The following is an 11059-nucleotide window of genomic DNA, read 5'->3' as shown; positions in this document are numbered from 1 at the left end:
TGAAAATTCCTTAAAATGCCACTTAAATAGTGTAATTTTCTGTAAGATATGTAGGACCTTCATTGTAAATGGATTGGTCAATAAGCAGTGATCTGCAAAACTGAACAATCTGGTAAAAGTTACAACTTTCAGGTGTTGATCCAGCAATGCTTTTAAGCACAAGCTTAACTTTACCAAACAGGTAGTCCCACTCATACTAGTGGAAGTAATGAGAGCATTCCTAGAAATATAAAAAATGAGGCTTTTTCATCTTTTAAGTTTTGTACAGAAGAGTATGCGTGAATTGATGAATGCCCAGATTCATCATATCCTAGATACCTGTAAATGGCTTACAACAATTAGACAAGTCACTTACTGTCAGGAGTAAGAAAAGCGTTTATTTTTTACAAACAAGTGAAATACAAGTGAAAATTTTTAATATTGCCATCTCTCAGCATAACTAACTGCATTTTACAGGGATTTTTTAAAGGTTTTTGTGGAACACAGAATTTAGGAAAGAAGCATTTTTGAAAGTAGGAGGATGGTGGTGGTGGTCTATGTTGTAGAATTTGAAGAAGAGACTGAGCAGGAATACCTGGGCTCAAAGTAATGCTTCTTTTTATTTTACTCAACAGAGAGAATGGCAATAAAAAAGCAGCTCTTGTAGGAAACAGACCTTTAAAATCCAAGCCTATTAAAATCTGTAAAATTACCTCTGTTCTGGAAAATGTGGATGATGCTGATTCTCCTTCTTCCTCCAAATAACCAACGGCCTTGGATACCTTCAGCTACATTCCAGCCTTCAGACGTGGATGCTACCATGAACCATGCATTCACTTGCACAGCATATTAGTAAAGACTTCTTTTATCCTGGTATAATAATGGAACAAACAATAAGAAAACTTTAAAAAGCCTCATTTTTACATTCTCTGTTGGCAGGCGACCAAGATTTTTCTTCTTTGAATTTTGGTTATGATGTTTCTTACTATAGCACAAGTTCATCAGCAATCTTTGTGTTATCAAAAAATCATTCTTTCTTTTACTGTCATGCTGGCAATGCTAAAAGTGTTATACATTTAAATGTATTAGTTATTGATTTATTATACCTGTAGAGTTCCTGCCACAAGATATAACTTACCTTCTGTTGCAGATTCTCTTGATGGTTTTCAATGTATCTTACAAAACAACAGTGAACTAAGCACTCTGAGGGTAGTTGTTATTGTCCAGTTTAATTCATGGTTTGATAAACAAGGAATACAAAGGTGAGGGAGCTCACAAAGGAAATCCTTGCCACTTCTGAGAATAACTCTCATTTTTTGCTTTCAGCTCTCTGTTCCTGTTATTCTTTCCATTTCTCATTGTGGCTTCCAAAAAGTAATTGGGATTTGATCCTGTGGTTCAATATCTCCTCCGTTTATGAGTTTGCATTTATGTTGTCTTTGTGCATAAACACCATGAGCCAGATCCTTATTTGCTGTAGACTGGTGTAACTGCTTAGATTTCAGTGGCTCTCCCCCAGTTTACAACAGCAGAGGCGCTAGCCATGAATTCCAAACATAAACAGCATGTTTCAAGTATCTTTCATGAATATAGTGGGGTTTTTTTCAATCTGAATGCTAAAGTAGGATTTACCTAATCCTCAAGAACACTGCTTTTTTTATGGGCATTTTCCTTTTTTTTTTTTTTTATTATCCCAGGTGCCGTCATGCCCTGTAAGGATATGTCTGTCAAACAGGAGTTAGAATATCACTGTTTCCTGAAAAGGTCACTCCTTGACTGCCTGTCATATGGACACAGATATTGTTGACCCATAGTATTGCCTTTAGAAAGCCAAACAGTATTTCTTTTGAGAGTTATGGCTATGAACATGTATGTATTACATGTGCCAACTTCTTTTTCAATGTTTTGGTAAAACTACACGTGGCCAGCTGGTGTAATACAGTGGTTATAATTAAGACGTCAACTTATTTTTATAGGTAGAAATATTTTCTGCTCTGAATAGAGAAAATATCAATCATTGTGTGATAACTGTCTGCAAATCCTAATTTTCATTGACAATCACTTTATTGTAACTAATGACATGTAAACTTATGCATGGGCTGTGAAACATCTTTGAGATTACTTGTATTCATTGCTACTTTTTTTTTAATCAGTGTTGCATTACTAGCTAAGTATACAACCAAAAGTAAGAGACCTTTGGAGAAGATTTTCAGGAGATGAATTGATTAAAAATGACCTTTCATAGCTTCAGCTTTCCAGCTGATTTCCCTGAAGTGGCCCTCAGTGGTCATCAACCAGTTACAATAACTAACTGCCTCTGATCACCATAAGCAGGTGAATGGAATTTTAAACTCGTGCTTTATCACAGGAATGTCTGACAGGAACAGAAATAATGAATACAATGTAGAAGGCTGGTATCTTACACAGACAGGGACTCCAGATAGAACAAAGGAAATGGATAAGGATATGCTCATTGTATATGTTGTGCCTTACATAGACAGCTGGCCCAATTTTGCTCTCAGAAAATCACCCAACCAGAAAAGTTTAAAAAAAAATAGGAAGCAATGCTTAACTCAGAGCAGTTTCCCAGTCCTCCTCACCAGGCGATCCCACCAACTCCCAGGCCAGAACAAGAGAAGGGGATACCAGGAGCAAAATGGGAGCATGGGTGCATAACGAGGTGGCTTTTGGAGGAAGTTGTGGTGTAAGGTGTTTGCAGGCCTGAGCTCAGTTACAGCTGTCCATATTGACATAATGCCATTGGTTTTCATGGGAATTGCCCTGAGCCGGTAAGAGAGTCTAGGCAGCAATCCTCTAAGTGAATTACATGATTGCATTGGCGTGTTCTTAGTAAAATCCCATACCTATCAAATTTGGCACATGGACAAGCTAGGTGCTGAAGAGCTGTAGAGACACAATTTCCCAACAGAACAGATTTTTAGCCACTCAGCATCAATACATGGATATAGAATTTCCCTATGTCCCTTCCTCCTCCATCGCCCACCTTCCTGGGACCCTAAATAAGACTGCACAGAGTGTTGCTTTCATAACATTGTGAGGACAAAGTCCTGCGCTGCTACGGTTTTCACAAACTGACCCATTCTGGTGTGTAAATGGGATCTTCAGAAAGAATCTCCCTACGGGTGAGGGCTGAGGTGCTTGATAAAATGTTGCCCCTACTGCATCCAGTGCATGTGGATTAATACAGGACGGAAGAGCTTGCTTTTTCCCTACCCTTTATAAAAAATAGTTACTAATTGTATACTGGGTAATCCATTGTGTGATCCATTATAACAGCATAATTCTGGATAGATGCAATTAAATTTACATGTACATGGAGATGCCTTCTCTTCTGATTAAGTTAGTAATCTCTTGGCTTAACTCCTACAATCCCTTTTACCAAGTCTTTCATCACTCTGAAAAGATAATTTTTTCAGTTCCAAAACAGAATGTATATGGCTTGATTATAACGGCCCCCCTTATGATTATACGCCTGTGCTGTTCCAGCCCTTTGCTTTTCAGTTCCACATCTTGTGTCACCACATGATGAACTCTGCAGAACACAATTAACAGCTGTTGTGCTGCTGGCAAGGGTGACATTGCATGCAAGCTCTCTCTCAATTCAAAAGAAAAACCTTAAAAAAATATTAAGAGATTGCAAACCTTCCAGCCCCAAAGCTAAGGCATACCATGAAAAGTGGGCCATTGCTTGAAAATGGATCACCTGAACTGTTATGGTAGCTGGCCATGAAATCTCTAGAAAATGTTTTCCTCTTCAAAAATTATTCCTCAAACAAAAGCCTCTGAGCGTTGATCTCTGTAGGAGAGAGCAGGATCTCCAAAGACCCAAGTGTCTGGGAAGAATAAAGAAGGTGTATTTGTCACTCGTTAGACATGTTGTTATTAATGGTATTTTTTATTTGTGTTAACAGCTCCTTGATTCCAGTAAGTCCTTCTTATGGCAAGAAGTCATTGTGAGATGTCTGTGAGACATTTCTCAGAAGCGTGAGCTTTAATCTTCCATTCATTACTCCTTGGCACTGACTTCCGAATCCCTGTGCTTTTTCTCTGTCTCTAGCCCCAGGACTTGGAGACTGTCAGATCTCAGGGTCTGAGAAGGAAGCCTGTGGCGGCTTCGCATAAGGGCCAGAACACAGTGCCACCACGGAAGAGCATGGGGAGAGTCTTTGACAACTGCAGTTTCCTCCTCTGAATTCAGTGCCTCCTTTGGACACTGCCTCCTAACCTTAGCCAGAAGCACTGGTTCTCCCTGATGAGCATCTTGTGCAGCTGGTGTATCCAAAGGCCAGACAGCCAAGAACCAGACCTGGTTTTCCGTGCTGTCTGCTACGGAGGAGACTTACCGCTACTCACCCTTCTGAAATCCTGCTGTAACATCTCGTGAGGCTTGGAAGTGAGGGGTGAGGCTTGGGGTTACCCACCGGCTAGCTAACAGAACGACAATAATGTTAAGAGGATAGCATTAGGCTGTGTCCCTTGTCTTCCTTCTGCAACATCCAACCACCCTTCAGTTATAACACGGGTGATGCATATGAATTCTGCACTGCACTTCAGTTTCCTTCCTCCAGCTTCACTAAACTTCCAAATCACTGGGTTTTTCTCTATGCTTGTTTATCTGAACACAGGCTCATTACCTATTTCTGTATATACATATACAAATATGTGTGTGTGTGTATGTATGAATGTAAAAATATTTTTATATACACATATATATATAAATATATATAAGCATGTATGTGTGCATTTTGTGTGTTACTAGGAAAAAGAGCAACATGTTTATAGCTTTTATATGAGGTTACACAATCTCTGCATTTTGAACCAGAGCAGAGCCATAGTTCTTGAAGCAGCTTTTTTTGTTTACGTGTGTGGCCGGAGTGTGATGGCAAGGTATGGCTAGTTTTGTCTTAACTTTCTCACCAGAACCTGTTGATGAAACCAGTCTACCTAATATTTCTAGTGATGTATTTGGGATATAATTCATGACTGCACTTGAAGGAGGAGCTCAGGATCATTTAGATTCAAATCTTGCTTCTGTCACTGACTTCTCATAGTGGACTGGAAAAGCCATATAGTCTCTCTACCTTATTTCTGTACAGACCAGGGAGCAGAACACCACTGTAAGAATACTGACAATATTTTTATTCTATTGTCCTCTATTTCATGATGATCAATACAAAGATGCTTGCATAGAGCATTGAAAATAGCAGACACAAGTTGTTCAGCTGAGCTTTTTTGGGAAGCTGAAAAACATCTAGCAATTGTGAGGATGTATTTTTTCCCTGCAGTTTATTAATACAAATCACTTGTTTCTATTGCCAGTTCTAGTGAACTAGCAAGCTGCCAAGGTGCTAATGAGCATACAGTCTGAATAGTAATTCCAGTGCCACTGGCCATGATGATTAGGAACATTGCTGAATATAGATGATGCTGTCTTGACCCTTCTCTCTGCCTCCAACTTGAATGAGTTCTACCCTGCTCCAAAACATTTGTCATCTTCTTTAACTGAAAAGTTGAGAATATTTTGTTTTGTTTTTCAATGGAAGCACGCTGCCACTTCTGAAAGCGTCCTTATGTAAGACAGAGAAATAGCCAAAGATTTGCTTCCATATCCTGAAGCTGCTCAAGGAAGAGCAACTGCGTTTTGACTCGAGCAATTCAAATACTGAAGCTAATAAAAGTGGCTGCCTTCAGACGTGTGACCTTGAGCCCTTTCATAGTTGCAGAATTGTGATTATGGTAGTTGGGTTTCTTTCTCTTCCCCGTCTCACCAACTCCTTATCTACCACTGCTGTTCCCCTTATCAATTTATGTAAGAATTTGAGGTGTAGACAGACAGGCCAAAAGAATTTTGAAAGGCAAGGCGCTGAGTCTGGCTAACGGGGACTGGGTTCTTTCTTGTGCAAGAGCTAAATAAAATAATGTTATCAAATACCACTCTCCTGTTTCAATCCATGGAATAGGATACTGAAGGGAATGACCAGGGGCCATTAGCATAGGGCGTCTGCTGGGCTAGTGACGTTCCACCACCATTTCCTTTCAGAGTGGCAATGCCTATATTCCCTTAGGCTTCAACAGGAAAAGTTAAGCTTTCTCCAATGTAATGGTACCTGTCAAGTCATGCAATGTTGACAACAGCAACGAAGCCATGTATATTTTGTTCCAACCATGAGGATGAAAAGGATGTTACACATAAGATGGTCTTTTAAAAATAGCAGATAGCTATCTTTGCCCAAGCAGATACGTAAGAACTGGTGTCGTCACCACAATTTTGGGGTTTTTTTATAACGGGATGGCCTACACAACACCAGGTTTGCTGGTGTCTGATGGGATTCATCTTTCTCAAAGGGGAAAGAGAATCTTTGCTCAGGAGCTTGCAGGGCTCATCAACAGATCTTTAAACTAGACTCGAAGAGGAAGTGGGATAATATCAGGCTTGCCCGAGAGAAGCTGAGGGATGACGTACCAAGGTTAGAAGGAGCGGGTGCTAGCGAGGGCACTCAGCCTGTGTCTCTGAGATGTGCGGGGTACACTGGGCCACAGTTGAAGTTGTACAGAGTTGAACTAGGGGATACTGAGGCAATAGGAGCCAAGAGGGAAACACCAGTGAAACACCTCAAAGCACATAAGGGGTGTTCCTCTATGAAGGAGACACGGACGACAGCCCAGCTGAAGTGCCTCTACACCAATGCACGCAGCATGGGCAACAAACAGGAGGAGCTGGAAGCTATTGTAGACCAGGACAACTATGATATAGTTGCCATCACGGAAACATGGTGGGATGACTCGCACAACTGGAGTGCGGCGATGGATGGCTATAAACTCTTCAGGAGGGATAGGCGAGGCAGGAGAGGCAGTGGGGTAGCCCTGTATGTTAGGGAGTGTCTGGATAGCTTAGAGCTCGATGATGGTGATGATAGGGTGGAGTGTCTATGGGTCAGAATCAGGGGGAAGGCCAACAAGGCAGATATTGTGGTGGGAGTCTGTTACAGACCACCCAACCAGGATGAGGAGACAGATGAACTATCCTACAAGCAGCTGGAAGAAGCCTCATGATCGCTAGCCCTTGTTCTTGTGGGGACTTCAACCTGCCGGATGTCTGCTGGAAATACAATACAGCAGAGAGGAAACAGTCTAGGAGGTTCCTGGAGTGTGTGGCAGATCACTTCCTGACACAGCAGGTGAGTGAGCCAACGAGGGAAGGTGCCCCGCTGGACCTGTTGTTCACGAACAGAGAAGGACTTGTGAGCGATGCGATGGTTGGAGGCCGTCTTGGGCAGAGCGATCATGAAATGATAGAGTTTCTGATTCTTGGAGAAGCAACAAGGGGGGTCAGCAGAACTGCCACCTTAGACTTCCGGAGGGCGGACTTCGGCCTGTTTAGGAGACTGGTCAACAGAGTCCCCTGGGAGGCAGCCCTAAAGGGCAAAGGAGTCCAGGAAGGCTGGACATTCTTCAAGGAGGAAGCCCTAAAGGCACAAGAGCGGGCTGTCCCCAGGTGCTGAAAGACGAGCCGGTGGGGAAGAAGACCGGCCTGGCCGACTAGAGAGCTTTGGCTAGAACTCAGGAAAAAGAGGAGAGTCTACGACCTTTGGAAGAAGGGGCGGGCAACTCAGGAGGACTGCAAAGGTGTAGCAAGGCTGTGCAGGGAGAAAATTAGAAGGGCCAAAGCTGAGCTAGAGCTCAATCTGGCTACTGCTGTAAAAGACAATAAAAAATACTTCTTCAAATACATTAGCAGCAGAAGGACAGCTAAGGAGAATCTCCAGCCCCTAGTAGACAGGGGAGGGATCACAGTGACCAAGGATGAGGAAAAGGCTGAGTTACTTAATGCCTTCTTTGCCTCAGTCTTTAATAGCAGGGCCAATTGTTCTCTGGGTACCCAGCCCCTGGAGTTGGAAGATAGGGACGGGGACCAGACTGGAGCCCCCATAATCCAGGGGGAAATGGTGAGTGACCTGCTGCACCACTTAGACACTCACAAGTCTATGGGGCCTAATGAGATCCACCCGAGAGTACTGAAGGAACTGGCAGATGTGCTCACCAAGCCCCTTTCCATCATTTACCAGCAGTCCTGGCTAACTGGGGAGGTCCCTGCTGACTGGAGATTAGCTAATGTGACGCCCATCTTCAAGAAGGGCCAGAAGGAGGACCTGGGGAACTACAGGCCTGTCAGCCTGACCTCGGTACTGGGGAAGTTGATGGAGCAGATCATCTTGAGTGCCATCACATGGCATGTAGAGGATAACCAAGGGATCAAGCCCGGCCAGCATGGGTTTAGGAAAGGCAGGTCCTGCTTAACCAACCTGATCTCCTTCTACAACAAGGTGACCTGCCTAATGGATGATGGAAAGGCTGTGGATGTTGTCTGTCTAGACTTCAGTAAAGCCTTTGACACTGTCTCCCACAGCATTCTCCTGGAGAAAGTGACTGCTTACGGCTCGGATGGGTGTACTCTTCTCTGGGTAAAGAACTGGCTGGACGGCCGGGCCCAGAGAGTGGTGGTGAATGGAGTTTACTCCAGTTGGCGGCCGGTCACAAGTGGTGTTCCCCAGGGCTCTGTGTTGGGGCCAGTTCTGTTTAACATCTTTATCAATGATCTGGATGAGGGGATTGAGTGCACCCTCAGTAAGTTTGCAGATGACACCAAGTTGTGTGGGAGTGTTGATCTGACTGAGGGTAGGAAGGCTCTGCAGAGGGACCTGGACAGGCTGGATCGATGGGCCAAGGCCAATTGTATGAGGTTCAACAAGGCCAAGTGCTGGGTCCTGCACTTGGGCCACAGCAACCCCATGCAACGCTACAGTCCTGGGGAAGAGTGGCTGGAAAGCTGCCCAGCGGAAAAGGACCTGGGGGTGTTGATTGACACCTGGCTGAATATGAGCCAGCAGTGTGCCCAGGTGGCCAAGAAGGCCAATGGCATCCTGGCTTGTATCAGAAATAGTGTGGCCAGCAGGACCAGGGAAGTGATCGTGCCCCTGTACTTGGCACTGGTGAGGCCACACCTCGAATACTGTGTTCAGTTTTGGGCCCCCCACTACAAGAGGGACATTGAGGTGCTGGAGCGTGTCCAGAGAAGGGCAAGGAAGCCGGTGAAGGGCCTAGAGCAGAAGTCTTGTGAGGAGCGGCTGAGGGAACTGGGGTTGTTCAGCCTGGAGAAAAGGAGGCTGAGGGGAGACCTTATTGCTCTCTACAGCTACCTGAAAGGAGGTTGTAGAGAGGTGGGGGTCGGTCTCTTCTCCCAGGTAACAAGTGATAGGACAAGAGGAAAGGACCTCAAGTTGCGCCAGGGGAGGTTTAGACTGGATATTAGGAAATTTTTCTTCACCGAGAGGGTTATCAAGCATTGGAACAGGCTGCCCAGGGAAGTGGTTGAGTCGCCATCCCTGGAGGTATTTAAAGGACGTTTGGATGAGGTGCTTAGAAACATGGTGTAGTGGTGGTTTTGGCAGTGTTAGGTTCATGGTTGGACTCGATGATCTTAAAGGTCTTTTCCAACCTATACGATTCTGTGAACATAGCACTACAGAAGACTACCTGTTTCAGCTCTTATAACTGTAGGCCAGAGACTAAAGGATCAGCAGAGTAACTATTTCCTCCCTCCTAAATATAGAATAACTATTTCCTCCCTCCTAAATACAACAAGCTACAATTCCTACCCAGTGTGATCCTCTTCATTTGCCACCAGTCTTAGCTGGTTTCTGCTGCTTGCTATTTCATCTTTATTCAAGTAAGTAAGTGTATTAATTTGTAATCCAGTTTACCAGCAGACTGAAATGAATAATCTACAGTCTGGTGTTTGCTTCTGTAAAACATTTTCCTATGTAGATCTGTTTAGCAAAGAAGAAAAGTAAATTTAGTGATATTTTTCACAAAGTTCTCTGAAGGTCACAAATACCAGCCAAGCATCAGTAATTGCAACAGACACTGATAAGGGAACTTGAGGCTACTCACCCTATGTGCTGGATGCTGCAGGAAAAGGTGACATTAGGCTGTTTGCACTGTACACTTCTTAGGGAAAACAATTTCAGTAGGTTCATTATATGAGGGGGGGAAAAATCCCAAAACCCAGAGACCTTCCTACCACCCCTTCATTCTGCTCTCATCATAGGTGCTAAATAACAAACTGAGATAATACATGATGTGTTGGGAAAACACAAGATAGAGCAGACTTTGTAAGAGAAAATGCACCACACCAGACAGAGCTGTTCTTTGGACTCTAATGCATCCTTCACCAGCAACTGCTGAGCCAATGAAACTTTCATCTACCTATCCCCAACATAAGTTTTTAAAATCCCACTCAGCACTGAATGGTGGAGGCATCGTGACTGTGCTCTGAATGATTCTGTTTAGAACTAAAAAAGCATTCTATTTGGAGCAGAAACTTGAAGTTCACTGACGTCATTTTTTCTTAAGTGAGCATATTCATCTGCTTCTTGTAAATAGTTTTTTAATGTTAGCCTCTGCCATGTCTTCAGAGGTCTTGCTTTGTTTGCATTGAGTGTGACAGAGGCCAACGCTTCCTATGAAGTTTACAGCACAGTAATATATATTTGTAAACAATCAACTTCATTAAAGAGGAGATAATATTTAGTAATGTCTAAATATCTTCTACAAGTATTTCATATAATTTAAAAATTCCAGGTGAAATTCTTAGGTGTAGCACCCCTGAATCAACATGAGAGAGAGCTTTAAGTCATATTCATGGTTCCCTGAATCCTGGGCTGCTGGATATTTCCTTAGGCACAAAACTAAGCATTAGAATAATGCTAAATCTTGGCTGCTGGTAATAGCCCCTGACGAACTATGGGGATTTATTGCTTTCTGGGGTTCATCACTTTTCCTGGCACTGAGATAATTTGGTACAGAGCCCTCCGTGCTCTTTCAATGCTTTCCAATGTAATTGAAGGTTTGGCTGATCATTTAAAATGCTCTGTAGAAGGAATGTGAAAAATAGCAGTAACCAGGACATTGATACCAGATTTTAGCTTGGTAATCTCCAGCTTGTTGCTCATCCCCTTACATACCTTCCTCACTGACTGTATTCTAAAAAAGGATGCTG

The sequence above is a fragment of the Mycteria americana genome, chromosome 1 (assembly GCF_035582795.1).
Source record: "Mycteria americana isolate JAX WOST 10 ecotype Jacksonville Zoo and Gardens chromosome 1, USCA_MyAme_1.0, whole genome shotgun sequence".
NCBI classification, from domain to species: Eukaryota; Metazoa; Chordata; class Aves; order Ciconiiformes; family Ciconiidae; genus Mycteria; species Mycteria americana.
This window is presented reverse-complemented; position numbering follows the sequence as displayed.